This window comes from Lepidochelys olivacea (genome assembly GCF_965140295.1).
Source record: "Lepidochelys olivacea isolate rLepOli2 genome assembly, chromosome: 1".
Lineage (NCBI taxonomy): Eukaryota > Metazoa > Chordata > Testudines > Cheloniidae > Lepidochelys > Lepidochelys olivacea.
Genome location: NC_140411.1, coordinates 118,526,017 through 118,545,891, shown reverse-complemented (window position 1 = coordinate 118,545,891; position 19,875 = coordinate 118,526,017). Strand labels below are relative to the sequence as shown.

At 43.1% G+C, this 19,875-nt stretch overlaps 1 pseudogene across 1 annotated transcript; it reads left to right on the top strand.

Annotated features, from left to right (window-relative positions):
* The first annotated feature begins 6,968 nt into the window (after nt 1-6,968).
* LOC311514863 (coiled-coil domain-containing protein 25 pseudogene) lies at nt 6,969-7,574 on the top strand (annotated as a pseudogene). Its single transcript has one exon. The product of its transcript is annotated as a coiled-coil domain-containing protein 25 pseudogene (transcript).
* The last annotated feature ends 12,301 nt before the right edge of the window (nt 7,575-19,875 follow it).

Below are 19,875 nucleotides of genomic sequence, written 5' to 3'. Positions count from 1 at the left end.
CCACTGTAGCGCAGCATGGTCGGGTTGCAGGTGGAAACGCCGTCCCCAAACGTATAGGCGTAGCTTTTCCAGAGCGTAGACAATGGCTTAACATTCCTTTTCACTGATTGACCAGTGGCTTTCCCTCTCAGACAGCTTCTTGCTGAGAAACATGACAAGATGGAACTCTTGATTTGGTCCTTCCTGCATTAAGACTGCTCCCACACCACGCTCGGACATATCTGTGGTTACTAGGAACAGTTTGTCAAAGTCTGGGGCCCTTAGCACAGGGTCAGACATGAGTGTTGCTTTAAGGCCTTCGGACACTCTTCAGTCCACTGCACTGCATTTGGCTGTTTCTTTTTGGTTAGGTATTTGGCTGTTTGCAGTACAAATCGTCTATAATATCCGGCCAAGCCTAAGAAGGATTGGACCTGTTTCTTTGACTTTGGGACAGGCCACTTTTGGATAGCATCCACTTTGGCCTGTAGGGGGTTGATAGTTCCTTGACTCACCTGGTGTCCAAGGTAAGTCACTCTGTTGAGGCCTATTTGACACTTCTTAGCCTTAAAGTTAGTCCTGCCTCCCTTATGCGCTCAAAGACTTTTTGTAGATGTTCCAAGTGTTCTGCCCAGGAATCCAAAAATATGGCCACATCATCAAGGTAGGCGACTGCATATTCTCCCAATCTTGCTAGGAGACCATCTACAAGTCTTTGGAAGGTGGCAGGTGCATTCCGCAGCCCGAAAGGGAGCACATTAAATTCATACAACTCAACATGTGTGGTGAAGGCTGACCTTTCCTTGACGGATTCATCTAGTGGTACCTGCCGGTACCCGTTGGCTAAGTCCAAGGTACAGATGAACTGGACCCATCCCAGTTTCTCTAATAGTTCATCTGTGCGTGGCATTGGATAGTTGTCTGGACGAGTCACAGCATTTAGCTTACAGTAGTCCACGCAAAAACGTATCTCCCCATCTGGTTTGGGAACTAGAACCACTGGAGATGCCCATGCACTGCCAGAAGGGCGGATTACCCCCATCTGTAGCATATCCTGGATCTTCCGTTCTAGAGCAGTTTTAGCTTGAGGAGACACCCGGTAAGATTGGGCTCTAATTGGGTGAGCATTATCTGTGTCAATGGAGTGGTATGCCCGTCTAGTCAGTCCTGGGGTGGCTGAGAATGTCGGCGCGTAGCTAGTGCACAGCTCCTTGATCTGCTGTCGCTGCATACACCCAAGGGTCATGGAGAAGTTCACCTCTCCCACGCCACCATCACTTTTCCCTTCGTAGTAGACACCTTCAGGGCACTCAGCATCATCTCCTCCCTGGGCTGTAAACTGACAAACCTTTAATTCTCTGGAATAAAAGGGCTTTAGAGAATTAATATGGTAAACCTTAGGCTTTCGGTTGGAGGTGGGGAATGCTATGAGATAATTAACAGCTCCCAGGTGCTCTTGGACTGTGAATGGCCCTTCCCATGATGCTTCCATTTTATAGGCCTGGAGCACCTTTAAGACCATGACCTGGTCCCCTACTTGGAAGGACCGCTCTGGCATGTTTATCATACCAGGCTTTTTGTTCTTTTTGAACATCCTGTAGGATATCTTTAGCAAGGGCTAGAGAGGTTTGGAGGGTGTTTTGTAGGTTAGTTACAAAGTCCAGAATGTTAGTTCCTGGAAAAGGTGTAAACCCCTCCCATTGCTGCTTCACCAACAGTAATGGCCCCTTAACCTCGCGGCCATATACAAGTTCAAATGGTGAAAACCCTAAACTGGGATGGGTACAGCTCTGTAGGCAAAGAGCAACTGCTGCAACAGTAGGTCCCAATTATTGGAGTGCTCATTTAAGAATTTACATATCATGGCCCCCAAAGTTGCACTAAACTTCTCCACCAGGCCATTTGTTTGATGATGGTAAGGGGTGGGAACCAAGTGATTCACCCCATGAGCTTCCCAAAGGCTTTCCATAGTTCCTGCCAGGAAATTAGTTCCTGCATCTGTGAGGATGTCGGAGGGCCAACCTACTCTGGCAAAAATGTCTGCTAGTGCTTGGCACACACTTTTAGCCCTAGTGTTGCTTGGAGCTACTGCTTCCAGCCATCAGGTGGCAAAATCCATGAAAGTCAGTATATACTGCTTTCCTCTGGGTGTCTTTTTCGGAAAAGGAGCCAGAATATCCGCAGCTACTTGCTGAAATGGAACCTCAATGATGGGGAGTGGCTGGAGAGGGGCTTTGACCTGGTCTTGGGGTTTTCCCACTCATTGGCACACCTCACAAGACCGGACATAGGTAGAAACATCCTTTCCCATTCCCTCCCAATGGAATGACTTTCCCAAATGGTCTTTGGTTCTCTTCACCCCAGCATGGCCACTAGGATGATTGTGGGCTAAGCTTAATAGCTTTACCCAGTACTTAGTTGGAACTACCAACTGTCTCTGAGGATGCCAGTCTTCCTGGTGTTCGCCAGAAAGAGTTTCCTTGTGTAAAAGTCCTCTTTCTACAACAAACCTGGATCGTTTAGAAGAGCTGAGAGGCGGTGGGTTGCTCCGTGCCGCTGTCCAACCTCTCTGGAGGCTTTCATCTGCTTCCTGTTTGGTCTGGAACTGTTCCCTTGATGCTGGAGACATCATTTCCTCATTGGATTGTGGACCTGGGCTTGGTCCCTCTGGAAGCGATGCAGGTGATGGGGCTGTTTCCGTTGACTGTGAACTGCTCTCTGCTGGGACACTATGTTGGGGTTCAGGCTCCGGCTGAGCCTCTTGTGTAGGGTTATCGGCTGCTGCCGGTTCAGGTTCGGTGGGGCCCTCTGGTGTTGGGGTTGCAAGTACTGGATTCAGTGCTGGCAATGGGTCTGGTGCTGGTTGTTCCGCCGGTTCCAGTTCTGAGACTGCCTCTGTCTGGGTCTCTCTGACTGGATCCACTACTGCTGTTGCAGACGTTGGCATGGGGTCCGGTTTCATCACCTCTGACCAGGTCCTGGTAGAAGTTTCCAGAACAGAGCTAGGCGTGACAGTTTGCTTAGCCTGGCTGTGGGTGACCATTCCCACCCTCTTGGCTAGCTTCACATGATTGGCCAAGTCTTCCCCCAAACAGCATGGGGATGGGATAATCATCATAGATTGCAAAAGTCCACATTCCTGACCAGCCTTTGTACTGGACCGGCAACTTGGCTGTAGGCAAGTCAAAAGAGTTTGACTTGAAGGGTTGAATTGTCACTTGGACCTCTGGGTCAATTAAATTGGGGTCCACTAAGGAACCATGGATAGCCGACAGTTGTGCTCCAGTGTCCCTCCACGCGGTGACCTTCTTTCCGTCCACACTCAGTTTCCCTTTGCTCTGAGGGTATCTGGTAGGTATCTGGGCCTGAGGACCTCTGGTGTGATTCTGGTGCAATGAACTTTTGGGGTTCTTGGGGCAGTTGGCCTTTACATGGCCCAGCTCATTACATTTAAAACATCGTCCAGCTGACGGGTCACTGGGGCAAGGTGGGTTGCTGGAGAATGGTGTGGCAGGATGATAATGTGTCTGGAGTGTTCCTTGGGGTGTAGTTGTGGCCTTGGGCTGCCCCCGGTAGTAGGGTTTGGTCTGAGGTTATCCCTTCTGGTATCCCCTCCAACTGCGACCAGGGTTGTTTCTCTCTCTTCCCTCCACCCGTTTTGTTCCGGTTTGCCCCACCTTTCTGGCAGTCTGGGACTGCGCATATTGATCAGCATAAGAAGGAAGACTTTCCGCTGAGTCCATTTTCTTATCCCATAAACACTGTCTTATATCCTCCTTGGACATATTCAGGAATTGCTCCTGAGTCATCAAATAACTCATTCCTTCAGAGCTAGTTACACCCCTTCCTTTGACCCATTTATCTAATAGATCCTTCATCTGGTTTATATAAGCCACATTACTTAGTCCAGGTCCTCTCTTAAGGGCTCTAAATTTTACTCTGTAAGTTTCAGATGTAACTTGAAATTCCTTTAAAACCAAGTCCTTGAATTTATTATAGTCAGAAGCCTCATTAATAGGCATCTTATTGAATATGTCAGTCAATTTTGCGACCAATGTGGTCATCTTGTAAGCTTCAGATATTTTATGGAGTATGCACAGTCTCTCAAGGGTGAGAAAATATTCAGTAATATCACTGGATTCATCATACTGTGGACATAGTCGTTCCCATTTGTGGATTGTTGGGTAAAGATTGTTAGGATTATCTGGTATATTCTGCTGAGCCTTTGGCTTCTCCATTTCCAGTGCATGCTTCCTCTCTTTTTCCTTCTCCTCCAGTTCCTTTTCCCTTGCCTCCATAGCTCTCTGGTGGGCAGCCTCTCGGGCTTTTTCTGCCTCTTTCGCTGCCTCCAGTCTGGTTAACTCCACTTTGTGTTGTGCCTTGGTTTCTGTCATCCTAGCCTCCCTGTTTTTAACTAACTTTACCTTGTTAACTAACTAACCCAAGAGTTAGAAAGAAAACCATAAAACAAAACCAAAAATCCTGGCTTGCAAAATTGTGCTGTAACATGATACCTATGTTCTCTGACAGCTATTCTCAGCCTACAGAAAAATCCTTTGTTTAAAAAAAAACCTAACACCTCTGTCTCCAGGCAAATAGACAGAAAACCCTCTAGCTGCTCTCAGCTTAAAAAAAAAACCTCTTCAGGTCTGTGAAAAACTTGTGAATTTCCCTGCAGGAAGTTAACTACCCTGCCTTTAGGTAGAGAAACTCCAGCTCAAAAAAGAAAAATCCCTTTGTAAAAAACTAACACCTCTGTCTCCAGGCAAAGACACAGAATCTACAGCTGCAATCCTCTTTTACAAAACCTTTTAAAATCCTGCTGTGCTTCTGGTTCAAAATGATCTCAAAACGATCTAAAAAAAGAAATCTCAAAATGATCCCACCGCTCTGCCACCATGTCAAGGTTCCTTCCCCACTCTGAACTCTAGGGTACAGATATGGGGACCTGCATGAAAGACCCTCCTAAGCTTATTCTTACGAGCTTAGGTTAAAAACTTCCCCAATGTACAAACTTTTGCTTGTCCTTGAACCGTATGCTGCCACCACCAAGCATGTTTAACAAAGAACAGGGAAAAAGCCCACTTGGAGACGTCTTCCCCTCAAAATATCCCCCCAAGCCCGACACTCCCTTTCCTGGGGAAGGCTTGATAAAAATCCTCACCAATTGGTACAGGTGAACACAGACCCAAACCCTTGGATCTTAAGAACAATGAAAAATCAATCAGGTGCTTAAAAGAAGAATTTTAATTAAAGAAAAGGTAAAAGAATCACTTCTGTAAAATCAGGATGGTAGATACCTTACAGGGTAATCAGATTCAAAACATAGAGAATCTCTCTAGGCAAAACCTTAAGTTACAAAAAGACACACAAACAGGAATATACATTCCATCCAGCACAGCTATTTTACCAGCCATTAAACAAAAGGAAATCTAACACATTTCTAGCTAGATTACTTACTAACTTAACAGAGTTTCTGAGACTGCATTCCTGATCTGTTTCCGGCAAAAGCATCACATGGACAGACCCTTTGTTTTCCCCCCTCCAGCTTTGAAAGTATCTTGTCTCCCCCTGGGTCATTTTGGTCAGGTGCCAGCGAGGTTATCTTAGCTTCTTAACCCTTTACAGGTGAAAGGGTTTTGCTTCTGGCCAGAAGGGATTTTATAGCACTGTATACAGAAACGTGGTTACCCTTCCCTTTATTTTTATGACAGGTTGCTTCTGCTTACACCAGCTGTCAAGGTTCCTTCCCCACTCTGAACTCTAGGGTACAGATGTGGGGACCTGCATGAAAACCTCCTAAGCTTACTTTTACCAGCTTAGGTTAAAACTTCCCCAAGGTACAAATTATTTTACCCTTTGCCCTTGGATTTCCACTGCCACCACCAAACTTTATCTGGGTTCCTGAAAAAACGTAGTTTGGACACATCTTTCCCCCAAAATCCTCCCAACCCTTGCACCCCACTTCCTGGGGAAGTTTTGGTAAAAATCCTCACCAATTTGCATAGGTGACCACAGACCCAAACCCTTGGATCTTAGAACAATGAAAAATCATTCAGTTTTCTTACAAGAAGACTTTTAATAGAAGTAAAAAGATATCACCTCTGTAAAATCAGGATGGTAGATACCTTACAGGATAATTAGATTCAAACATAGAGAATCCCTCTAGACAAAACCTTAATTTACAAAAAAGACACACAGACAGGAATATTCGTTCTATTCAGCACAACTATTTTCTCAGCCATTTAAAGAAATCATAATCTAACACATACCTAGCTAGATTACGTACTAAGTTCTAAGACTCCATTCCTGTTCTGTCTCCAGCAAAAACATCACACAGATTCAAACAGACCCTTTGTTTTTCTCCTTCTTCCCAGCTTTTGAAAGTATCTTGTCTCCTCATTGGTCCTTTTGGTCAGGTGCCAGCGAAGTTACCTTTAGCTTCTTAACCCTTTACAGGTGAGAGGATTTTTCCTCTGGCCAGGAGGGATTTTAAAGGGGTTTACTCTTTCCTTTATATTTATGACACCAGCTTTTTAAAAAAATCACTTCTTTCTAAGTGACAAAGTTGAAAATTGTAAAAGTAAATGTCGTTTTAAGAAAATTGATCTCAAAAATATCTTTAAAACACTCCAACATGTTGTGGATATTAGCTTTGCTCTGTCCCCACCCACAGACTTTCTATCTGTACATTACTATATCTAGGTACTTATGCAACACTGGCCTTTTGCCGGCCGGAAGTCGGGGCGAGACAAGCGTCCTCGCGCCGGGAGCGGGCCGCGGAGGCGGGAGCAGCCTGGGCTGGCCAGCTGAGGAGCCCGGACTCAGCCGCCGCCATGGTGTTCTACTTCACCTCCAGCATTGTTCCCTCCGTTTACACAATTGGTAATTGATTGGTAATTGATTGGTCCTGCTTTGAGCAGGGGGTTGGACTAGATGACCTCCTGAGGTCCCTTCCAACCCTGATATTCTATGATTCTATGATTTACATGGGAAAAGATAAATATTAAAATGAAGACCTGATAAAATATGGCTGGACTGAAGATATTTGGTTTCATGTGGATAAGCTCTCCTCTGCACACATGTACCTCCGATTACACAAGGGGCAAACAGTGGATGATATTCCCAAAGAAGTTTTGATAGACTGCGCCCATCTAGTGAAGGCCAATAGCAATCAAGGCTGCAAAATGAACAACATCAATGTGGTGTGTACACCGTGGACCAACCTGAAGAAAACGGCTGACATGGATGTGGGACAGATAGGGTTTCACAGACAAAAGGATGTGAGAACAGTGACAGTGGAGAAGAAGGTGAATGAGATACTGAACAGGCTAGAGAAGGCCAAAGTGGAGCGGTTCCCTGACCTGGCTGCTGAGAAGGAAGCCCGGGACAGAGAGGAGAGGAATGAGAAAAAAGCCCAGATCCAAGAGGTGAAACGGAAAGAGAAGGAGGAAATGAAGAAAAAGAAAGAAATGGAAGTTCTCAGGAGCTACTCTTCACTAATGAAGTCTGAGAACATGTCTTCCAACCAGGATGGAAATGATGCAGATGACTTCATGTGAATTGGGCACTCTCCCCTTTCTGAATCGTGAGATGGACTCCATGTCCTCAATAAGATGCCAAAAAACCAAATTCTGACTTCAGTTTCAGACCCGGTTTGAACCTTCACTGGCAATATCTGACCAGATCTGTGCCATGTATCTCCTAAAGACAGTATCTTAACTGTGTGTGTGTGTGTGAGAGAGTGTGAGAGAAAGAGAGTGGTGGTGGGGGGAGGAGCATACATTCTGGTTCTACAAGGATCTTGGTATATTTATTTTGAGGGAGGGGCTCTTAATGTGAGCTACAGGAGTGTTGTGCTGCCTTAGTGAATTGGCAATAGACTTATTTAAAAAATGTTTCCATTACTGTAATGTCTCCCTGGTATAAATTCAAACCTGAAATCAGAATTGCTGGCCTGAGGACTCTGCTCCCCTCTTGCTGAGTGATTCTTGTTGATGGGATGTGTGTGTTCATCAAAACCAGGGGATCGCTATAAACCAGGGGAGCCTGTATTTTGCCCAACTGATGGGCAGATTGAAAATCTGCCTGGAGCCAGAGAGCTCCACCTATCTTGTAAATGTAGCAAAGTGTAGCTGCCCTCGTTTTAATATGGAGCTGCCGCCTCTGGAGACGAGTCTTGGCCTGCATAGCAGCCTGACCATTCTGAGTGAGGTGGAGCAATGCATGCTGGGGGTGTGGTGTCACAGGCTGCACACCTGTAGATGAGGATAGTCCTAAACTGGACTGGGCTACACGCATGGCTCCGCTTTTCTAAAGGATTAACTTTGCAAATAGAGTGTTGGGGTTTGAAAAGCCCATAAGCCGACTCGGAACACTTGACTAAGTAACTCGTGATGTGGTGTGGATAATAGTACATTCAGAATGATGGTGTAACTATCGCAACATGTGTATATATGTTAGAATTAAAATCATAACAGCTGTTAAAGCAAAAAAAACAAAACCAAAACAAGAACACTGGCCTTTTACCTAAGTGCCTATGATGCATGGTGCAACCATGATTGGGAAATTCCCTAACTCTGTGGCTTGTACTTTTCTGCAGCAAATTAGAATAATCTGCACGGAATGAAGTGCCTTCTACTATAATACAAAGTAGAAACTGGGGCGTTTAATTCACTGGGCTAAATTCTGCTCTGTTATATGCATGTAACCGCCCTGACTTCACAGTCTGCTAGGTGTGAATTTTCCTCTCAACCGTCTCAATTTCTGGCGCCTACTGCTAAAGCAGCACTAGCAGCTCTGACTCATGCTAGGAAACGGAATTAAGGGTTGGAAAATTCTTTACCTACTCTGTGAGTGTGTGGCATTAACCAGAGCCCAGGATGGGAGTGATGTGCAGCTACATTACCCCAGTGGGGTATCACAAACCTATGGAGGCACAATCCCTCCCAGCGCTCTAGGCACTGCCTGGTAAGTGTGCACTCTTTTCCCCTCTCCTTGGTCAGTCAGCTTCACAAGCCAGCAAGGGGCAGAGGTGGTGGAGCCATGGGCCCATCTTTTCCCCTGTTATTCATACAGGAAGTAATCACTGTGCTTTCCTGAGCAGAGTCACTGTAATTACCTTTGGTCATTGCACTAGGTATGCAAGACGTGGTGGGCAGAAGGGGAGAGAGGGGAAGACTCCTTGAGTTTGCCTTTTTCCTTCCTCCTGCGTACTTGCTTTAGAGATACAGCTAATCTGGTCCTGTAAAATAGAGATGGGTGGAGACAATGGTTTTAGTATCCATCTTACTTTTAAAACATGGATAGAAGCTAAGGCTCGGGTTTGGATTTGACATTCTTGAAATCTGATAAGATTTTGAGGCAAAATGGTGGAAATCTCATTAGATCAGCTGATCTTGTGATAAGCTTTGATTCAGAACCCTTCGAGACTTGTCCTCCCAAGACTTCCACTCTGTCTGAACTGGTACCATAAAAAATTAGACCCTTTCCAGCCAGGGCCAGATTTCTAATTAGGCACAGTAGGCATGTGCCTAGGGGTGCCAGAGTTCTAGGGGTGCCTAAAAGTTAAAAGTGGGTTAAAGGTTTCATTTTTTAAGGAAAACACAAAGGTCAGCTATAGGCATGGGAGGCACTGAAGATGCTGTGCCTAGGGGCATGTAAGGTTTAAATCTGGCCCTATTTCCAACCTTAGATCTGTTCTAGAATCAAACCTATAGGGCCTGGTGCAGCTCAAATATGACCTTTATCTCTGGTATTCAAAGGGGTCAGGGTTTGAGTTTTGGACTGTTCCTTCCTATACATTTGAATGAAACAAATACATTATTTGGAGATTATTACACTCACTGTTGTGAAAGTAGAATGAATTATATTGAAATTATAATTCATTAAAGAAATGCATCTGGTGGGTTTGTTGAAATATAGTTGTCAGGAAGGGAAACATTAAGGAGTGTGAGACAATGGGTCCTCAAACTAATTAACTTAGAGCTCCTACTGAGCTAGGAGATTGATAAATGTTAGTATGCAAATAAGATATGTATGTATATTTGTCAGTTTCTGTTTCCTTTTGTCTCTTATGTTAAATTATGTTAAATAAATAAGTTAGCTTGAGCCTTTGCAGAGGGCTCACATATCTGCTTGCATTGGCAAAGCGCTTTGCTAATAAACAGACTGGTCTGACAAATTCTGTGAGCCTTGGATCTGACTTTGAAACTGCCTAAAAGTGTGCAGTAAGTATTATGGGAGTGGGGTGGGGGAGAGAAATAACCATTGCATGCAATGGTGTCAGCCATGGCTTGACTGCTCTTGTCCATGTTGTGCTCCATGAGTTCCTCAGGAATTCATGCCCCAAGGAGGGAGTGAGACATGGCTACGCTTTTAGATAGTGTTTGTTGACCTGACCTGTGTGTCAGCTGGTAAAGAAGAAGGTTTGGGGGGGGGGGGATCGTTGCAGAGAAGTGTTTCAATGTACACATTTCTGACAAGTGTGAACGACCATAAAATAAAGGAATGAAAGCGCCAAGAGCTAGAACCAAGTGCTAGAGAGGAAGAATGGACTTGTGGACAAGGTGCTGGCTTCAGGCTAATAATACCTGGCTTCCGTTCCTATTCAGTGTTCTGTTGTAAGCTAGGGCAAGTCACTTGATCTTTCCACACCTCAGTTCTCCATTTGTGAAATGCGGATAACTATTACCTTCCTTTCTTCCAACCTACGTCTGTTTTGTCTTTTAGATTGTAAGCACACTGGGGCAGGGACTGTCTCTTCTTACCATTTGTATGTATCGTGCCTAGCACAATGGGGCTCTGATCTTGGTGGGAGGGCTATGTTTTTCATGAATATAAAAAATAATAATCATATGCTTTTGACATATTATGGCTGTCCTTGTGTTGAAAGGACTAATTTTCACTTGTTGGGCTTTGAGCACCAGTAGTTTGCAGTCGCAAGTCATCAGTGAAACATTTGTTGAGAGATTCTAGAGATATCACTTTAAAAAGCTTTGAGAATTAGTACAGGTGACGATCAGTAAGGATCCTTGTAACGCGCTGAAAGGGGATTGCTTTGAATAATCAGAAAGCTCTACTTTTAAAAGGGTAATTTTTAAATTTAATAAAACATAAGAGGCAGCAATCAACTTCTCCTTTCCTACAGCGCAAACCTTTTCACAGATGCCAGGCATACTGTAGATGAGCACTAAGAATACAAAAAAAAAAAAAAAAGTAAAATAACAAAACAAAATGGCCCCACCATCGTTGCCTGTCTGAGGGCTCAGTTCCGCAAGGTGCAGCAGACTGCCTGTGGAGTGCTGTGCACCCTCTAACCCTCATTGACTGCATTGGATGTTGAGGACACTCAGCATTTCTCAAAAGGTGCTCAGCATCTTGGCCATTGACCATGGGAATGTGTGTGTATGTGTAAATCTATGGCAATATTGGACTGACTTTTATAACCCTCTTAGAGCAAAAAGTCCATATTTTACTCCTCATGATGGCAAGATCCTGAGCAAAGTGTGCATCCAACAGTCAGGGAAGCCATTGTGGCAGCAAGAAAGAGCTACATATGTAAAGAGAAGGACCAAGCCCTAATGTTTTTGATAGACGCGTTCACATGGCTGGACCTCTGGACCCATATGGAGCCACACTGAAGCCTGTGAGGTTGTATGAAGGGTGTTCAGGGTCAGGCCTATGTGATGTCACTATGCTTTACTGGGAGGGTGAGAACAGGCTGGAGCAGGATGTGGTAGCCCATGTTGTTTTGGCACAGAGAATAGGATGCAGGAAATATGGCGTATATTGCTCAGTTGAGGAGTGGGTGTCAGACTGTCTGGAATGGCTCATGAAACGTTGGTGTCAACGTCAGGGCAGGTTTCAGAGTAGCAGTCGTGTTAGTCTGTATTTGCAAAAAGAAAAGGAGGATTTGTGGCACCTTAGAGACGTTCACGAAAGCTTATGCTCAGATAAATTGGTTAGTCTCTAAGGTGCCACAAATCCTCCTTTTCTTTTTGCGAACCTCAGGGCAGACTGTGAAGAAGCAGGACACAAACCCCAAACGGGCCGTGAGTTCCATACTTAGATTTCACCAACCAAGTCTCGAGTACAAATGCCTCAAGCACTACAACAGCCTTACCATGGAGTCACAGACAGCCTATCTTGCCACCCAGGCAAACCTGCCCTTGTGATTAGATGGTCCCTTGTGTGAAAAATAGAATATTCCCCTTACTCCCAGCACAGGCGCCGACTTTTATTTTTCCCCAGGGGTGCTCCACCCCAGCTCTGCCCTGAGGCCTCTCTCCTCCCTGACGCCTCACCCTCCCTCCACCTCTTCCCTCCCCTACTCTGCCTACTCCCCCCGAGGCCCTGCCCTCGCCTCAGCTCATCCCACCCCTGCTCCACCTCCTTCCCCAAGTGCCTCCCGCCAGCTGCCGAACAGCAGATCGGCAGCTGATTGGTGGCCCTGCTAAACAGCTGTGGCTGGTGGGTGCTGAGCACCTCCTATCTTTTTCCTGTGGGTGTTTGAACCCCGGAGCACCCACGGAGTTGGCGCCTATGCCTCCCGGTCCCAAAGGACCAGTCAGTTACCCCAGATCAATTGTACTTTAGATCTCTCACCAAAGACAATGCTTGTAGCCCATCCTGTAATTAACTAAAGATTTATTAACTAGGAAAAAGAAATAGTTATTTACAAGGCTAAAGGAGCTAAACATGCACACACAGATGAGTTAGTCTTAGGTTTCAAAAGTAATAGAAGCTGCTATGATATGCAAGCTCTGTATGTCCTTTAGGGCTAACCCAAGCCAAGCAGCTTGGGGATTCCTTGCTTAAAGTTAGAAATGTTGCCCACTCCAAATTCCAAGCAGCACAGTGATACAGTTCCTTCTGGTCAGGGATTTTTATTTTCTTCCCCCAGAGCTCAAAGTGGGATGGGACGAGTGTTTGTGCACATCCCTTCTTCATGGATGTGGGGGAAGCAATCAACAAAGTGGCTTGACCACTCACGTGCCAAATAGCTCATCCAATGTCTATGGGCTTTTTTTGTAGGGCAGGAGGTGACACCTTGTGTGGTAAATTAGTATTTCACACTTAGTAATCCTTCTCTCCTGCCTGGGTGGGGTGTATGTCCGGTTTAATAGCAAACACTTTTAAAATTACAAAAGAAACACTTAAATATTGGTTTAATATTCTGTACCCTTTATAACATGGGATACAGATATTATAAATGAGATTAATGCGTGTAGTAACTCAGAAGCATTTCATAAAGTCTAAACACTAAATGCTTTCTCATAAACTTACCACCTATTTTAACAACGCTAACACACAAGTGAGCCAAGCTGGTTTCCAGCTATTCATTTGTCAATGTTCATTGAAGCACAGGGGCCTTGGCATGTGCTGGCACTTGATTTGCCAGTGTCACAATGGGATCCAGCAGTTTGAAGAGATCACTGGTTAAAAAAATGTACTTATTTTGCTGACAGTTATGCTTTATTATACAAGCATGCTGATCTTTTGTATATTGAAGAGATTTGGTATTTTATAAACAGATAATTTTATAAAGTAAATTTTATAAAACATTATCAGCATTTTGGCAAACCTCACCCCCCAAAAAACTTTCTTTGTTCTTCCTGCTGTGAAATGAAACAAAATAGCCCACAAGCTTTTCGTGTGGCTAGCAACAGATTTTAAAGAAATGACAGGCTCTTGTCTTTCATCAGAAGGTTACATAGTTTTTCTGTTCTTACGAGAAAACTAGCCGGAAATTGAGTTTGAACATTTTACAACTACATTGAGAAAGGAAGGGATGATGACTTTGAGGTAAAGGAAATTCCTGTAAAGGAAACAACTTCACAGCTAGAACTAACCACAACTCTTATCATGCATGGTAGTATGTGCAGGTAAGATTTTTAGATATTTCTTATTTCAAGTCATATTTTTAACTGCTATTTCCAAACACTGTCTTCCCCCCTGCTTTTTGTCTATTTTATTGGCTGGTTGGTTTTATTTTAATTATATATATATATATATATATATAGTAATATTATCTTTCAGTGCTCATGCAACCATGGCAGTATGCAGTATGCATATTTTAGGAAGTTGTCTAGTTTTTGCTTCTTTTCCGGACGTATCTGGCTTTTCTCATCTCTATATTGCTACCTTCAATCACCTTCTTGCTCTTCACATCTGAGTCTGCTCTCCATTACACTGATGTGCATCAGGAGTGACTCAGCTGAAGTCACTGGCAATGCATGGATGTGAAACTGCTGTAAATGAGCGAGATCAGACTCAGGACAATAAACTCTCAGTTGTTAGCATGCCGTTCTGCACTAGATCTTCAAGGGCTATCCTAACACTGAATAGGGCTATCCTGACACTGAATCTCTCATGAACTGGATTGTGATTTCTTTGGATCAAAGATGCTATATAAATAAACAATATGTAGTGTATATAGGCTTGCTATTAGTCTGCAAGAAACCTCGAGGATCAGAAATACTGGTAGGGTAATACGGTTCATTCACTTTTTGCCTTCATTCCTTTACCACAGGAAATTAAGATAAGATTGCAATAATTATTTTGTATCTGAAAGGCTCTCCACAAACTGAATCAATATCCTGGCTGGTGGGTGAGGAAGTTAGTTTTCTTCCCCGTGAACTGTAGTAGGGAAATTTGTCCCCTTAAAGTGAATATTCCATACATATCCAGAGAACACTAGCTCTGCATACAGAGGATGGATTGATAAAAAGAAGTTCTTTACTTTGTCCCCTGCACTCAGATCCCCGCTATGAAACCATGCGCACTGCCACACAGGGACAGAACCCACTTCAAAATAGTTAGCCTTTAGGGGAATGCAGACAAGCCCTTCTGTTCCAGCACCCTAAAACCTAGACTAAAAAAGCCCCACCTTCCTAGTTGCCCCTCAGTTCCTCTCTATCTCTGGCACCTCTTTTAAGCCACCTGAGTAGATGGATCTTCATGGATCCACAGAGGCAATGCATTCAGAGAACAAGGGTGATTTTGGTAAGCATCCTCTTTTTCTCCTCCATTGTCCTGAAGACTCTGGCTTTGAGAGACTAGGTAGCAATGATGATCCTCAGGAGTAAGAATTGAGAAGTGACTTAAATACTGCCTAAATGGACCATTCTTTCTGAGCTGTGCTCTAGCAGTAAAAATGTAACATTTTGTAAAGGTATGAATCAAAGTGCAAGTAAGAACCTCCACATGCCTCGTGAGAACCAAGAGTCAATCCCCTGTATTCCCTGGTTACTCTTTTCAAACCATCCTAACATAAATCCCCAGTAGAGAGAGGATTGGATTCTCTTTTCACTCAGGCTGGTGGAAAGAGAGGAACAGAGGCACAGTTTCAGGGGGTGGGAGGACAGGCCATGTGTACTCTGGATTCTAGAATACTAGACCAGAGGGAAATTCAGCCCAATGGCTAACTGCTTTCAAATGTAATCCGTCATTGTTTGGCAGGGCATGCAGTCTCTGAAGGGGGCTCTCCAGAGGCAATGTTATAAAGGAGATGAAATTAATACATTTAGAGCTGGTTGAAAAATGTAAGTATATTTCATGAAAATGTTCTTCTTTTTAAATGAATAATTTAAAAATACATATTTTTTCGACCGACTCTAAGTACATTCCACCAGGTTATCTCCATGAATGCCAAAACTTCAGCACTGCTTCATGCTTCTCTCCAAATTCTCATCTAAGTGATGGGATTATTCTTCCATAGGAGGTTTCACCTGCAAGCAACCTGTATTGCCAGGGCAATAGACAAGATAATGTATTAAGTTGTTTTAATCATGAATTGTCTGAGTTTCTTCATTCATTTAGATGCTTATGCTTCTTGGTCTTGTCATGTAGCTCATTATCCTTGGAAAGCTATATCTAGCCAGATGTGGCAGAAGCAGAATTAGCCTTTGGGCCTCATGGAAGCCTTTGGTGATGGGCTCCTGTGATCTGGGGGAGCTGACAAAGTGAAGAATCTCAGCTTTTATTTTTATTTTTAATAAAGGTAAGTCTCTAGCCCTTTCCCTTGTGAAGATAGCCTTGAATAAGAAATCAATGCAAACCAATAGGTAGCAGTGAAAGGAACAAATGGCTGCGCTGTACTTCAGCAGCAGGAGACTTCACAATCTCTTCCTGACACTCATCCCAAAGTTAACTGATTAATACCGTGTATCTCAAAGAATCATCTTGCTGACCCTTCCCCAAGCTCCTCAAACCAGCCTCCTGTCAAGTGGTGTGATTGTGGTGAAAATGCATCTGTTTTCTTTGTAGTGTGGAGGCTTTGCTTAGCTGTCTCCCAGGCCCACCCCCAAAATGCTAAATCTGGCTTTGGACAAAAGTGTTAGAGAGTGTATGATTTCTCCCTGGCTGCCTCCTCAGCAGGTCAGCGGGAGAGACTTTCCTCCTCCTAAGAAGGGGGCTGGATGTTGGCTGTTAGGAGGAGGAACCTGGTGGAAGGAATGAGTCTCATTTGGTTACTGGAAATTTGGTGTGGGTGCATGTGTGTGACAGTTAGGATACACATCAAAAGTGTGTCCTGGTTATGATTTTACCCAAAATACAGAAAAAGTACCATTGACTTAGAAAAGATAAATACACTATGGGATGTTGTCACATGAAGTTCTGACCTAACCACTGTCCAAATGCTCTTCTGCTGCACTTTCTGCCACTGGGATGGCTGTCTTCTGAATGAATACAGCATAAAGCAGAGGAAGCCCTGCCTCCTGATTCAGCCTAGCCCAAGACCCCCAGAATGGCAGCTTCATGATGATTTTAAAAGCCATGAGAAATGGGCAAGATGAGCAGAAGCCAATTTAGTATCAAAACAGAGGAGGGAAATGAGAACCATATTTGTCAGGAATAAAGACAAACAGCAGGCCCTGTTTAGTTTCTGGCATGTGGCTGCAGCTCACCTCTCTGTGTAGCATAGTTGCCCCAAAGGCTGCAAAATGGGAGTGTGTTCATTAATGCCACTGATGTAAAATAAACTGGGTGAAGTACTGCCCTCTGCTTGTGTGAGTGGGACCTGATTTGCATAATGTGCCCACAGATCAAAAAACTCACCCAGGGATTTTTCTTCAGCCTGAGTCACAGCTTTGCAAGTGTAGTGTCACTTGATGGGCTGATGAAGGATGTCAAAAAAAGTGTATATAGCCAAAGTTCACACAGTTCAAGAGTAGCTAACACCTGGTGTTTGATCAGTTTTACTGAGAAGCTAAATAGCTCAATTCAAGCCTTGCAGAGGTAGACACTGTATACATGCAAAAAATGTTATTAATTATTATGCTGGATGTCACACTGAACAACTGTCTTGCCAGGTAGAATTATAGCTGCAACTATGGTGGGGTTATTGGGCATATTGCCAACTTGCTTTGAGAACGTGGCTGGGTTTTTTTTATATTATAGATGCAATGGCTATTGGAAACTCTGTTCCTGCTGTGAATCTGTGCTTTTTTGTTGGTGCAGATAACTCATACTGCCTGGAAGGCTGTGCTAGACCAGAGTTAGCCTAGGAAGGAGCCTACATTAATTTACAAACCGAAAGGTCACTTTATCAGTCATCTAAATCATTTGATTAGATGGAAGCAAAACAGTCACCTGGGACATATCAGTGAGAGGGTGCAATTCTAGCATTCAAAACATTGGTGCAATTCTAGCAAGACAGTGGTCTAAATCCTCTTAGGAGAGACTGGGTCAGAGGTGGGACTGAATGAAAACAGAGTGTGGCTTATGCGTATAGGGAGCTGCTCTCATGTAGCCGTGAAGAAAGCAGTTGTAAACCAAGGATCACAGCCTAGGTTGCTGTAAACTGACATAACTCAATTGACTTCAATGGAGCAACAATGATTTACACCAGTTGAAGAGCTGACCCATAAATGTTTAATTAGTGCCTAATTCACCCTTTGGGCACACTATCAGGCTAACTGCATGCACAAATGCTTTTGAAAATCTGGCTCTACATCTATCTCTCCCTATACAACTTGTTTTAATTGAAGTTTGCAGTAGGTATATATGGTCCACCATGGATCTGCACAAAATGCTCTGCATGACCAAAACATGGCACATACCAATTTTCAAAAAGACATGATCACTTGGGGGGAAATGCTGTTTACCATTTTTATTAGGACTTTCAAGCAATTAAAAAAATTAATCGCGATTAATCACACAATTAATTGCGCTATTAAACAATAATAGAATATCATTTCTTTAAATATTTTGGATGTTTACTACATTTTAAAATATATTGACTTCAATTACAACACAGAATACAAAGTGTATAGTGCTCACTTTATATTTATTTTTGATTACAAACATTTGCACTTTAAAAAAACAAAATAAATGGTATTTTTTAAATTCACCTAATACAAGTACTGTAGCACAATCTCTTTATCATGAAAGTTGAACTTACAAATATAGAATTATGTACAACAAATAACTGCATTCAAAAATAAAACAATGTAAAACTTTAGCGCCTACAAATCCACTCAGTCCTACTTCTTGTTCAGCCAATTGCTCAGACAAACAAGTTTGTTTACATTTGCAGGAGATAATTACTGCTGGCTTCTTGTTTACAATGTCACCTGAAAGTGAGAACAGGGGTTCGCATGGCACTGTTGTAGGTGGTGTCACAAGATATTTACTTGCCAGATGCACTGAAGATTCACATGTCCCTTCATGCTTTGACCATTATTTCAGAGAACCTGTGTCCATGTCGATGACAGGTTCTGCTGTATAATGATCCAAAGCAGTGCGGACCGACGCATGTTCATTTTCATCATCTGAGTCAGATGCCACTAACAGAAGGTTGATTTTCTTTTTTGGTGGTTCGGATTCTGTAGTTTCCACATTGTAGTGTTGCTCTTTTAAGACTTCTGAAAGCATGCTCCACACCTCGTCCCTCTCAGATTTTGGAAGATTCTTAAACCTTGGGTCGAGTGCTAAAGCTATGTTTAGAAATCTCACATTGGTACCTTTGTGTTTTGTCAAATCTGCAGTGAAAGTGTTCTTAAAACAAACATGTGCTGGATCATCATCTGAGACTGCTATAACATGAAATATGTGGCAGAATGTGGGTAAAACAGAGCAGGAGACATTCAATTCTTCCCCCAGGAGTTCAGTCACAAATTTAATTAACATGTTATTCTTTTAATGAGTGTCATCCGCATGGAAGCATTTCCTCCAGAATGGTGGCAGAAGCATGAAGGGGCATATGATTGTTTAGCATATCTGGCACGTAAGTACTTTGCAAAAAAGTACCATGCGAATGCCTGTTCTCACTTTCTGGTGACATTGTAAATAAGAAGCGGGCAGCATTATCTCCTGTAAATGTAAACAAACTTGTTTGAGCGATTTGCTGAACAAGAAGTAGGACTGAGTGGATTTGTAGGCTCTAAAGTCTTACACTGTTTTGTTTTTGAGTGCAGGTATGTAACCAAAAAAAAACCTACATTTGTAAGTTGTACTTTCATGATAAAGAGATTGCATTACAGTACTGGTATGAGGTGAATTGAAAAATACTATTTTTTATCATTTTTACAGTGCAAATATTTGTAATAAAAATATTATAAAGTGAGTACTGTACCCTTTGTATTCTGTGTTGTAACTGAAATCAATATATTTGAAAATGTAGAAAAACATCCAAAAATATTTAATAAATTTCAATTGGTATTCTATTGCTTAACAGCGCAATTAAAACTGCGATTAATCACAATTTTTAAAATTGCTGTTAATTTTTTGAGTTAATTGCGTGAATTAACTGTGATTAATCGACAGCCCTAATTTTCATGCTGCACTTTTGTGCGCCGTGTGAAATAGCTTAGCACTTCCCACTCCAGTGTAGTGTAGATTATCATTCAAAACAAATGGCTATTTTCCTCTTTTACAGCAAAGAAGATGATG